Source organism: Trachypithecus francoisi, unplaced genomic scaffold, assembly GCF_009764315.1.
Source record: "Trachypithecus francoisi isolate TF-2019V2 unplaced genomic scaffold, Tfra_2.0 Lachesis_group11, whole genome shotgun sequence".
Taxonomy (NCBI): Eukaryota; Metazoa; Chordata; class Mammalia; order Primates; family Cercopithecidae; genus Trachypithecus; species Trachypithecus francoisi.
Genome location: NW_022681456.1, coordinates 123352402 through 123365905, shown reverse-complemented (window position 1 = coordinate 123365905; position 13504 = coordinate 123352402). Strand labels below are relative to the sequence as shown.

The 13504-nt window shown below is 39.4% G+C and overlaps 1 protein-coding gene across 1 annotated transcript in view; it reads left to right on the top strand.

The window, feature by feature from the left end:
- Positions 1-6714, top strand: part of LOC117090559 — a 72802-nt gene extending 66088 nt beyond the window's left edge. Inside the window, exon 4 of the transcript XR_004440052.1 lies at positions 6400-6714. The gene's annotated coding sequence lies outside the window, so the exon portion shown is untranslated. The remainder of the gene's footprint in view (positions 1-6399) is intronic.
- Positions 6715-13504: the final 6790 nt, after the last annotated feature.

Genomic DNA, 13504 nt, shown 5'->3' with positions numbered 1-13504 from the left:
ATTTTTGTCTATAATTTGAAATATTTTCTGAACACAAATCTGTCTCTCATATATATATCATATATATATATACACACACACATATATTAGGTTGGTGCAAAAGTAAGTAACGGCAAAACTGAACTTAGTTTTGCACCAATTTATATTAATGAAAACGAAAGAAAAATGATCACTGCTATTAATAAAAATGAAAATGAACACACTACTACATTCAACAAAATGCTGAGTGAAAAAAATCATTATATATATGTGCATATATATTCCTTTTATGTCGAAATGGGATCATAGTCTCCATGTGACTTTCCCAGCTAGGAAAATTTTTTTCTACTAATCTTTCATTTTTGCTTCTGTGCCAAAGTATCTATATGTTGACCGCCCATTGTCTGTTCCTTTCTGTGACCACATTACAATTTTTCTGTTATGTTCTTTCCCACTGCATTCTAGACACATATTTATTATAATAATAACTAGCATTTACTAAATTGCCTTTACATATTTTGACTCAATCTTCATGAGAACCCAAAAAAGTGAGCTCTATTACCATTTCTAATTTATACACAAGGAAACTGAGGCCAGATTAGACTGAGTAATTTTCTCAAGTTTATGTGACTAGGAAGTGACACAGTCACAATTTTAACCCAAGCAAGTTGGCTTTGAATTGTTAATTTGTAATCAACATTCCACTCCATACTGTCTGTCCTAGATATTTACATAGGCCACAACACATGCTATTTGATTTTCTGGTGAATATTTTTTGCTTCTTTCTGCCTTAAGTGGATTTCAGTTGTGCTTTTCTAGTTGTACTTTCCATAAAAGCCTTTCTTGTTTGATCCAATTCCACTTTTATATCATAATGTTCTCTTCTGCAGACTTTGTGCTACTCATACACAATGCCTACTATTCATTCTTAATCTTAATTGACTTCTTCTGTTGATGTCACTAAGTACTCTCTGATAGCATCCCCACCCGGGGCTCCTTGATTTTTTCTGTATCTTAACCTTTAATTTTCTCAGGAGAGTCTTTAACTGTCTTCTTCCTTTCTTGTCTAACTTACACACTGGGATTTATTTCATTCACCGCTATGGCTTTAAGCACCTATACATTTGTGACTCCAAAGTATATATTTCACCCCAAGCCGAATCCTGAGCTACACAGTAGAATATTTATTCCTGTAATGTTGGTTGAGCACCTATTATCCAGGTGCATGTGAGACACTAGAAAATTCCACATGACTCTTATCCAGTCACCTTACGCTTTTCTCCAAATCTGCTTTTTTATTCTTTTGATTACCCATCTTGCTGAATTCTAATGTTGCCAGTTGTATAAACCAAAAAATAAAATTAATCTCAGAAAACTCAATTGACTTGCTTTTTTATTCTATCATCTTTACTCTACTTCTGGAATATCTCGTTTAGTATTTCCCTTCATTTGAATTATCACTGTGTGTTTCTTGGGGGAATTGCAATAGTCTACTTTCTTCTCAACAGTCATAAGAATCATCTTTCAAATGTGATGCTCTAATGAACTTATTTTTTGTGTGATATTTGTTAATTATCTCCCATTCCATAAAGTATAATTAATACCACCATCTTTGTATGGCACACACAACTTTTGTCATCTGGTTTTATCATTTGGTCCTTGCCTACACATGCAGTCTTTTCTCCTTTCACTTCAAATCTTTTCTATCTTAAGACATTATAATTCAGAAATACTGAACAATATTCATTGTCTCAAATATGGATGTTCTTTCACTCTTTTTGTTCCTTTACACATTTCCTGAAATACTCATCATTCAGCTATCTACCTGACGTTTAACTTTTAATTTATGACTTCTTTGGAAATGCCACATTCTTTATGAAATTTTCTCCGATTTCCACTGGCAGATGTGAGTGCTCCATTTCCTGTTGATGATTTGAATTTGCATGTACTGGCCTAATGGCACTAATCCCATTCATGAGGACTCCACCTTTGTGATCTAATAGCTTACCAAAGGTTTCACCTCCTAGTACCATCATATTGGGGTCGTATTTTAACATAAGAATTTTGAAAGGATAGCAACAGTGAGCCATGAACATAACACTGCACTTCAGTCTCCAGCCTCCTGGGCAACAGAGTGAGACCTTGTCTCAATAAATAAATAAATAAATAAAAAATAGTGACTAGTCCTATAAAATAAGGAGTTGTGAAAATAAGGAGTTGCGCTTCCCAGTCTCGCTTTCTTAACCTCTGGTCATCTAAGCAGCACACATAAAGTTTTGCGTTCCACCCTAACAATCAGTCTACTGCAAGAATGCTTCTTGTAGACGTGACAGTTGAAATGATGAAAATGATTGATATTTATAAGGTCAAAGTTAGAAACTTAAAGCGTCAGCTGGAAATGCATTCATTATGTAGCATTTCTAACTACTAGAAACTTAACCAATTATTTTTGTCTAAGCAACAAGATGTCCGAAGGCCAGGGCTGGTATGGAAGTTTAGTTATGCTATCAGGAACTAGGGATCTTTCTATCTTTATTTCTACCATACAAAACGTGTTGATATTCACCCTCATCTTATGGTCCCACATTGCAAGATGGCCATTAAGATTTAAGATATTGTGTCTGCATTTCAGGCAATTAGAAACAATGGTAAATGGTCAAATATTATGCCACAGGTATCTGTTCTTCCTCCACTCCCCACCTGAATATAAAGTGGCTCTCAGAAGCACTATCCAGTAGACTTCAACCAACCTCTAACTTTCTGGAATTATGCCACATGGTCACCCGCAGCAGCAAAATAATCTGAAAATAAATATTTATTAACAGGAAATGTTGCCACCCTGATCAGTATTGGGTTTCTGCAAAGAAAATGGTAAAAATTGATACTGGGTAAGTAGACAGTGGTACCTGCACCACCTTGTAGGTAATAATTTAAAAATGAATATTCAATAAAGCAGGCACAAAAAGGATGTAAAAATAATCAAGTGATTTCAGTGTTACAGAAGTCAAAAGAAAAAAAACTGTAAGAGGGAAGAAATATATAGTAATATACAAAATTTTAAAGAGGTTAAAGACAAAAGGACTAAGAAAATATTACTAAGTTTGATGATCAGAGACAAGCTGTGACCTCCAGGGAGAGTAATTTCAGGACACTTTTTTAAAAGTGAGCAATTGTTTTAGTAAGAACAATGGGTAGCTCAATAGGTTAGGAAAATTAAAAAAGTTTATGGAAGACTTTTTTTACGCTAACGGAAACTTCAGGATTTTTTGGCTACAGGTAGCCGAATTAGTGAAGATTGAAGATGTAAAGAAGGGAACACAAAATTGTAAAAACAAAATATGAAATTTTCATCCAGAGGAAAAAGAATCCTTTCTTTCATTAACTGTGTTTTAAAGAGATAGTTGGATACGGTGATTCTATTCCAATGAATCTCAACTTTTTTTTTTTTTAACATGCTAGATATAGATCTCTTAGTGCCTGAGCACATTCAGGGATAAGAAACTAATTTTCCCTGGATAGCTCAATCAATTGTTTCAAGTTTTAATAATTCTAAGAAATTTATTTTAATATTATTCTAAAGTAATTAAAATTATTTAAGATAATTTAAAATTCAAAATTATTTAAGATAACTTAAATAATTATAAAAATTATTTTATACTATCAACAAATTATCCCCCTTTTAAAATCAATAGCTCTTTTTGTATCTTCCAGAACTACACAAACAAGATTACTTTTTGTTCTATGTAACTATGTGGAACTATCATGCTTACTCATATTCTTCTCTTTCCAAGCTGAACACTCTTAATTCACTCAGTGATTCTTGAATGATATTGTTTTCCAACCCACTGATTATTCTGATTATGTTTAGTTTCAAGATTTCACAGTCCATTCAAATAATGAACTCAAGTACATTCTAAATAGCTACAGTTTTCTGAGTCTGAAGTTGATTTTAGTCTCTTACTGGCAATTGCTTTCATTTACCCAAGCCGTGTTAGATAACTTATACTAATCTTTCTTGAGGCCTTATTGTTCTTTCATCTTGTGATTATATTTCTATTACTTTAACCTTTGATTTCCTGATGATTCTATTGGCTCATTCTATAGGAAAAGGACGAGAAGTAATTGATGTTTGGACAACTTGAACCATATTGAATATGGTAACAGAAAAGAGAACCATAGTTCTGAGTGGAATACTAATTAATGAAAGACAATTATTAATACTTATAACTAACAGTTGAGGAGGATGAACAATTGTTTTCAGGAATCTTACTAAATTTATGGTTTTCCTTTGAGGAGCTGGACCAGACTTTTAAACCAACTCAGCAAGTCTGACTGATGGGCAAATGGACAATTAGATATGAGTAAGAAGTGCCCAACTCAGTCCTTTATGGACTATGTCTGAGGTTCCTACAGCATCAAGGGAGATGGACACCATGGCTTCCATCAAGGTGCTGCTGGTCCTGCTCCCAACGGCTTTGGTGACCCTGAGCTCTGCTCAGAGCGTAGATGATGGCAAGAGGAGGAAATGGGGACAATACAATGGATAATGGGGTTAAAATGCATGGAAAAGACTAGAGTTAGATTGACCCTTTCAGAAATTAAGCACTTTATTTTCAGAGAGTAGGTCAGTAAAAGAGGCAACCTTAATTTCTATTTTTCACTGATTGCAGATACCTCTCTGAAAATCTGGGCCTAAGTCTTAAGTCAACATCTTCATGATGTAATTTTGCTGTTCTAAAGTATATGGATTTTCAGTTATTGATTCTGTTTCTGTGAAACAGGGCATCTAAATTGAATGGAAAATCTGTATTTTTTATTTCTATAATCTATAATAGAATTCTATAATTCTGTAATTCATCTAGAATTGCATTTCCTTGACATCAAACTCTTGAACATTTAAAAATATTGATAATTTTGATTAAATTTGTACTTAATCAAAATTTTGATGTTAAGCAGGCACTATCAAACTCTTTCCATTCCATTCCTTAATCCTTTAAAATACAGGTCACCCCTCATTCAGAGTCAATGACTGGGACTAGGGTTCTACTTTGGGAAATTTTGGTTTATTGTATCCAAACCTTTATAATTTTTTTCCCTAAAGCTCTCTTAGGCATTTTTAAAACTCTTGTGTCTAAACCTAAATGTCTTTCTACAAATTCACAGTTGGGGTTTTATCGAATCATGTCTTAAATTTGTCTTCTTTTTCATTTCTTTTCTCTTAAAATCTTGAGTATTGTTGCTGAAGAGTTCTTTCAAGAGTAAGGTAAACCTTTATTAAGGGATGTGTTATTTTCTTTTTTCTTCAGAACCTACCATACTTTTCTTCTTCGTTTAATAAGCATTCTCAAAATTCTTGAACATTGTCAACGTTGAGTTTAGGGAGTACCAAAGGGAAAAAGAGACTTACAAAACCTGAAAGTTTTAGTGGTTCTCAATAATAATATTGTTCGATTTAATGAGACAAGCCTCCTCTGTCACCCAGATTGGAGTGCAGGGGCGTGAACACAGCTCACTGCAGCCTCCACCTCCTGGGCTCAAGCTATCCTCCTACCTCACCCTCCTGAGTAGCTGGGACTACAGGCACACACAATCACACCCAGCTAATTTTACAATTTTTCATAGAGATGGAGTCTCACCATGTTGCCCAGGCTGGTCTTGAACTCCTAGGCCGAAGATATCTTGCCACCTCATCCTCCCGAAGTATTGGATTACAGGCATAAGCCACCATGCTTGACCCAATAATGGCTAATATGGACCATCTCCTTCATTTTCACTTTAGAATCTCGTGTCAGAGTTGTAATTAGCATCTGAACATCAGCAGAATATCGACACAGCACTTATTTGTAAATGTTTTTCTCTAAATCTTTCTATAACCAATGGCTAATGATTGAATAGCACAAATCTCTTATCTTTGCAAGAGCAATATCTCCCTTGACATATAACTAATTTGAAGCGTAAAGATACTGTGAAATTTGCCTACATTATTATAGTCAATCAGTGAATGTATCATTGCACTTTCTTTTGCCACTCTGAATTAAAACACAAATTCTTTATTGTTTAGTTTTCAGGTCCTGATATCTGCTTAAATACTAATTTGTCTCAGAGTAAGTGAAATTTAAAGCCACTGTTAGTCACACACACTTTACACGAAAAATTTGAAGTCCGTTCTAATGGCCTGGGTGAGAGACTCTGTGTAGGAGGAAGGATATAATACATGCCCAGAGTACATGAGAGAGCTAATGAGTTATGCCACCAAAGAAGTGGCAGAATTGAGTGAGTGAGTCAACCAATAATTTTGTTGCTTAAAGAAAACTTTTATGCTTAATGATCTTTTTCCCTGATTCTGACTTGTCAATGATCCTTCTATTGAGTTTATGATGTCATTTCATACTTCATTCTTTTTCTCTTCTTTCTTTGAAGAAGGCTCTCAAGAGGAAGATGAAAAGACCCAAGCACCATGTGAGCTGTTCTGAGTTCAATTAAGTTATTAAGAATTGTTCTGAATGAATTCAAGGAACCTCTTGGTTACTGTTCTAATAAAAAATTTCTACAAGTTTTTGCTGTAATGCAAATAATCATGTTTAACCATGAAAACTTTTTTTTTTCTCAACCATTCTACTATTAGATTTTAGTTCCACATTGTAGAAGAACAAAAGACCAAAAAAAAGTCCAGGTGCTGTGGCTCAGACCTGTAGTCCCAGTGCTTTGGGAGGCCGAGGAGGGCAAATCACTTGAGGTCAGAAGTTCGAGATCAGCCTAGCCAACATGGTAAAAACCCTGTCTCTACTAAAAATACAAAGAATTAGCTGGGCATGGTGGCACACACCTGTAGTTCCAGCTACTTGGGAGGCTGAGGCAGGAGAATCACTTTAACCTGGGAGGCGGAGGTTGCCGTGAGTTGAGATTGTGCCTCTGCACTCCAGCCTGTGCAACAGAGCAAGACACCATCTCAAAAACAAAAACAAAAACAAAAACGAAAACAAAAAGACGCAAAAAGAAAAAAAAAAAAGAATGATCTGCTTTAGATATAAGGGGCTGTCTGAGGTCCAGTGTGGGGTTCCTCCTTGCTTTCTGATTTTTTTCTTGCCTAAGGTACCTGGCCTTGGCTGGTGTTGTGTGGCCATGCCTGTTTGATGATTTCTGAAAGAGATATTTTCATTATTCTCCCCCAACATTAATTCAGTAAAATTCAGTGCTTCACAATCACTCAGGCAGGGCCCTATTCTCTATACTGAGGATACAAAAAATTAAATTAAACACTGTCACTGTCCTTAAGGAATTCAGAATGTAATGGAAGATGTAGCTTGGATGTAACACCTAATGATGATCACCACCAAAAGTCTGACAGAAAAGGGTGTTATGAAAGCTCAGAGCAGGAGATGAAAGGGAACGTCTCATGTAGGAAGTGATATGTGATCTGTGCCTGGGAGAGTGGTGGGAAGGGAACAGAAGGAAATGCACGGCTAAATCTACACACACCTCATTTCATTTTCAATGGCTTAGGAACATAGAATAATCCTGAATGGCTGAAATCAAAATAAAAGATAATGAAGTTGAAAATGTGGGTGAGCTCCAGATTGTGAAGGCTGTTACAAACGGCAACTTGAATTTGTTATTTAGTTTTGTGGCAGAGATTTTTGAACAGCAGAGTGGCACAATCGTTTCTCTGTTCACCTGACAACAATGAAGGCAGCTTGAGGACACAGACTGCCTTTGGTTCTTTGAATCTTAGTGTCTGACATGTCTAGGGTATTCAATTAAAAGTATGTTAGTCTGCAAGAGAACGATCGTAATTAAGAGTCACGGCCATGAGATCACAAAGAAGTAATTGAAAGTTGATACGAAAGACAGTAAGGGCCTACAATTTTGGGGGGCATTTCTGTTTTTGTTACCAGCATATAAAACTTGGGAAACTTCACATAAATATATTTCTGGGTTCTCTGAAAAAACAGAACAGGATACCCTAGACTCTGTTTTCAAACCTGACTGAAGTTATCTGGCAATAGATGGTGGTCTTTACCTTTGCATGGCACTGGTAGTAGTCTCTTGTTCACCACCTGGTCCACTCATGATTCCCCTGGCTCCTCTATATTTGAGTTTGAGATTCCCAGCTTAGGGTATTTTCACACTTTGACATGATGGCAGTCATCTAGATAGAACAGGGGGAAGATCTGAATTAGGAGTGGGTTGTTAGTGCTTCAAATATGAAAAGGATTTAAGAATGCCCTTTACTGAGGTAGAAGAGCCAGAAGTAAGTGAGAAACATGGAAGTAGAAGAGTGTGTTCTGGGCTGAATTGTGTTCCCCCCAAATTCTTATCTTGGCATCTGATATGGTTTGCCTGTGTCCTCACCCAAATCTCATCTTGAATTGTAGCTCTCATAATTTCCACATGTTGTGGGAAGGACCTGGTGGGAGATAATTGAATAATGGGGGTGGTTTCCCCATACTGTTCTCATGGTAGTAAGTAAGTCTCACCAGATCTGACGATTTTATAAGGGGTTTCCTTTTTTGCTTCACTCTCATTCTCTCTTGCCTGCGACCATGTAAGACATGCCTTTTGCCTTCTGCCATGATTGTGGGACCTCCTCCCCAGCCACGTGGAACTGTAATCCATTAAATCTCTCTTTCTTTATAAATTATCTGGTCTTGGGTATGTCTTTATCAGCAGCATGAGAACAGACTAATACAATGTTTTAACCCCCAGTACCTCTCCAGCCAGAGAGGCCTCAGAGGAAACCAAACTTACAGATGCTTTCCTCTTAAACGTCTAGCTTCCAGAACTGTGAAAATAAATTGTTTATTTTTTTCTGTTTATTTATTTTATTTCTGTTGTTCGAGCCAAAAAAAATAGTAAAGATGGTGAGGGCTTGGATTTAATTATAGGTACTAGAAATTTGCAAAAGGAGACAATATGGGGTGGGTTTTATTTATATATTCTATTTGTGAAACTATAGACTTAAGAGTTTGTGGAAAATAATAGAAGCAGTGGGAGAGTGGGCCTTGTATGATTGCTCTGCTATTGGCATAGATAAGGTGGCCGATAATTATCCCCTGTTCAATAGACTTGTGTCAAGGTATCATGTATATTTACAGGTAGAGATAGTGACTCTGGTGGTTTTTTAGACACCATGAGAAATCTGGTGGTTTATGGTTTATTTCATGTACTGTATAGACACTCCTTTATAACCATGGGGGATTGCTTCCAGAACCCCTTGTAGATATCAAAATCTGAGATGCGTAAGTCCATTATACAAAATTGGGTAGTATTTGCACATAACCTACACAATCCTCTGGCATACTTTAAATAATATCTAAATAAGATATATACCTAATGAAGTGTAAATATTATGTGAGTAGTTGTTAAACTGTATTGCTTTAAAATTTGCATTTTTTTTTTTTTTTTTTAGATGGAGTCTTGCTCTGTTGCCCAGGCTGGAAGTACAGCAGCAGGATCTCAGGTCACTGCAAGCTCCACCTCCCGGGTTCATGCCATTCTCCTGCCTCAACCTTCCGAGTAGCTGGGACTACAGGTGCCCGCCACCACGCCTGGCTAATTTTTTGTACTTTCACAGCATTAGCCAGGATGGTCTCAATCTCCTGACTTTGAGATCCGCCCGCCTCGGTCTCCCAAAGTGCTGGGATTACAGGCATGAGCCACCACGCTCGGCCTAAACTTTGCATTATTTTTAATTGTTCTACTATTTTCTTCAAATACCTTTGATTGGCGTTAGTTGAATCTGTGGATGCGAAACCCAAGGATATGGAGGGTGGGAGAGAACATTGTGATGAGGCAATTGAGAGGTGCCCAAATAAGTGCGGGTCCTCTCAAGAGTCGGGATTTCTCTTCCCCTTTTCTTCTAGGGCCTGGGTCCTGGTCACCACCTAATGCCATTTAAACCAGTAAAATATTACTCCTCACTAAGTTTAGACTATGGCGGATTCCATAGTTGCCTTAAGTTTATGGCTAACCCTTCTCTTTACTTGTTCTTTTCTGGATCTGTGTCATTTCACCTAAGCTGCTGATGAATTAGTTGAGGAAACTCAGGAGGAATCACAACTCACACCCCAAGGAGAGCTCAGATGCCAGTGTGGCAAGAAGGGCAAAAATAAAAAGGCAGGTCAGGGTCAGCAGCCTGTCCAGGGAGGCCAGGAGAGCTCACCTGAAAGCTGCACGGTGGAGGTGAGAGGTGAAAGCGTGCTGGCAGCCCTGGCAGCCCTCCCTCTCGGCGCCTCGGCCTCCGCGTCCACTCCGGCGGCGCTTGAGGAGCCCTTCAGCCTGTCACTGCACTGTGGGAATCCTTCTCTGGGCTGGCGGAGGCCGGAGCCCGCTCCCTCTGCTTGCAGGGAGGTTTGGAGAGAGAGACGCGGGTGGGAACCAGGGCGGCCCCGGGCTCGGTGGGCCCGGCACTGAGTGCCGCCAGCCGACGCCACCGGCCCAGGACAATGAGGGGCTTAGCATCCGGGCCACCAGCTGGGGAGGGTGCGCTGGGTCCCCCAGCACTGCCACCCGCCAGCACTGGGCTGAATTCTCTCCCGGCCTCAGCCTCAGCCGCCTACCCGCAGGGCAGGGCTCCCACCTGCAGTCTGCCATGCCCGAGCACCCGCCGGGTGAACTCCCGGGTGGGCGGAGCCTCCCGGAGGGGCGCTGCCCTCTGTGCCTTGGCGCCAAGTCCCATCCACCTTCCCGCTGAGGGGTGCAGGCGGTGGACTGGCGGGCAGTCTGCAGTGCCCTAGTCGGGGATCCACGAGGCAAAGCCAGCTGGGCTCCTGAGTTGGGTGGGGACTTGGAGAACTTTTGTGTCTAGCCAGAGGATTTATATGCACCAATCAGCACTGTGTGTCTAGCTCCGGGTTTGTGGATGCACCAATCAGCACTCTCTATCTAGCTAATCTGGTGGGGACTTGGAGAAACATTTTGTCTAGCTAAGGAATTGTAAATACACCAAGCAGCACTCTGTGTCTAGCTCAAGGTTTGTAAACACACCAATCAGCACCCTGTGTCTACCTCAAGGTTTGTAAATGCACCAATCAGTGCTCTGTGTCTAGTTGAGCTGGTGAAGATTTGGAGAACTTTTAGGTCTAGCTAGAGGATTGTAAATGCACCAATCAGCACTCTGTCAAAACGGATCAATCAACTCTCTGTAAAATGGACCAATCAGCTCTCTGTAATATAGACCAATCAGCTCTCTGTAAAATGGACCAATCAGCAGGATGTGGGTGGGGCCAGATAAGGGAATGAAAGCAGTCTGCCCCATAGGCTCACTTTGTAAACTGTGGAGGTTTTCTTCTTTAGCTGTTAATAATAAATCTTGCAGCTGTTAATTGTGGGTTCACGCTGCCTTTATTAGCGGTAACACTCACTGCCAAGGTCTGCAGCTTCACTCCTGAAGCCTGTGAGACCACGAACCAATCGGGAAGAATGAACAACTCCAGAGACGCTGCTTTTGAGAGCCGTAACACTCACCGCGAATGTCTGCAGCTTCACTCCTGTCAGCGAGACCAGACCACGAACACACAAGAAGGAAGAAGCTCCAGACACATCTGAACATCTGAAGGAACGAACTCCAGACACCATCTTTAAGAACTGTAACATACACCATGAGGGTCCGTGGCTTCATTGTTGAAGTAAGTGAGACAAAGAACCCACCAATTCCAGACACAGAGGTGGCATAGGAGGCTGATTGCCAGGTTGCCCAGGGTGACAGAGGTGGTAGAGGTAGCTAGAGAGGCCAGCCTGGAAGAGGTGGCCAGGGTGGTCAGTACAGAGGCGCTCCTATTGGCCAGTGAAGAGGGCCTGGCTAAAAATAGCCTTCTGTAATTCCCTAAATCCTTCCTTTATTTTGTTCAGTAATCTACTGAATTTCTTTTTAAATTCCCTAATTATTGTTTCTTGTTGGTTTTAATTTCTCTTATTTAAAAAATCTTGACTTTAATCTCTCTTAAAGTCTTTGTCCAGATTTGTATTTACTACAATTTTCCTTGTTTCCACCTTACCCAAAGATAAGTCGCCTTCGTTTTTATAAGAGCAAGTGCTATTTCCCCTCTGAGGTTTTTCTGACACATTTTATGTTAGCCCACAGCCTACCCAAGTTCTACCCCTTTCTTTCTGTATGTTTTTCTTCTCCTTTCTTTTCCTCCTCTCCTAGCCGCCGCCTCCTTCTTCCCCTCCCCACTTCCTTCTCCTTTCTCTGTTGGTATCTTGTGTTGGGAGACCACTTAATGGTAGAGCTATCAGGCGTAGAAGATGCCCAAGTTAATTTTTTACTTCCGTCTAAAATCTGTTTCTTTGCTTCAGAGACTGATGGAGCTCAACTGGTGACGAAAGACCTTTTGAAAGTGTACATTTCTGGGTCTTTCTTTTCTCAAACTACCAAACATCAAAGTCATCAGCATTAAAGCCTTGGCTCTTGTTTGCTTTTTAGGATCATGGTTCTTAGTCAAGGGACACAAAAAATAGGGAGATACAGGGCCCTGACTGGACTCCTACTGGTCTGTATTGTGGAGCTTTAAGGGAGTTCAACTTTTAATATAATTTTTATGAGGGCTTAACTACCAGCAATGTTTGAAATGAAACTATTTTTATTCTTGACAATAGTAACTAGATTATCAATACACATACGCTTTTCTCAGTTCAAACACAGGGAAAGTTACCTTGTGAACTTTGTCAGAGGCAATCTAGCAAGGCACATGAGCCATTTTGTTACATTTTTGTTTATAGCTCGGATTCATGAGGGCCTGTGGAACCTCAGCATGCACTGTTAGAGATGACTTACCAATCACCTGTCAATCAGGCAAACTTCCCCTTAGTTTATAGACATGGAGATATACCTTATACATTATTTTGAGATCACACAGTTGACTTAATTCTGCATATATGAGTATGTGAAAATTATGTGAGTAAAACCCGGTGATGGTACCAGAACTAGGCAAAGTATAGAAGAAGATGCATATAATGGGTTGAATGTGTCCTCCAAAAATTTATATGATCCTGAACTAACATCAGTATCTCTGAATGTGGCCTTATTTGAAAATAGGGTTGTTGTAGATGTAATTAGTTAAGATGACTTATATGATTAGGGGCTGACAACCCTATGACTGGTGTCTACAAAATGTGGAGATTTAGACACAGACATGAACACGGAGAATACCATGTGAAGATCAAGGCAGAGATTGGGGTGATATAGCAGAAGCCAAGGGATGCCCAAGATCACTAGCAAACTACAGGAAGCTAGGATGGAAGGACGGGACAAATTCTTCCTTATGGCCCTAACACTGAACCATCTTGAGTCAACAACTTAATCTCGAACTACATCCAGAACTGGGAGAGAATATGGTTCTGTTGTTTAAGCCACTCAATCAGTGGGTACTTTGCTACAGCAGCCCTAGAAAACCAATACTGTGAGAAAGTTCACCTATCAGATTTGTTTTTAAAGAATGAGCGTAGCCTAATTTTACACTCTTCTTATTCCATTCCACCTCCAGAGCCTTAGTGGAGGTCAGCAAAGAGAGGTGTTAGAGGCATG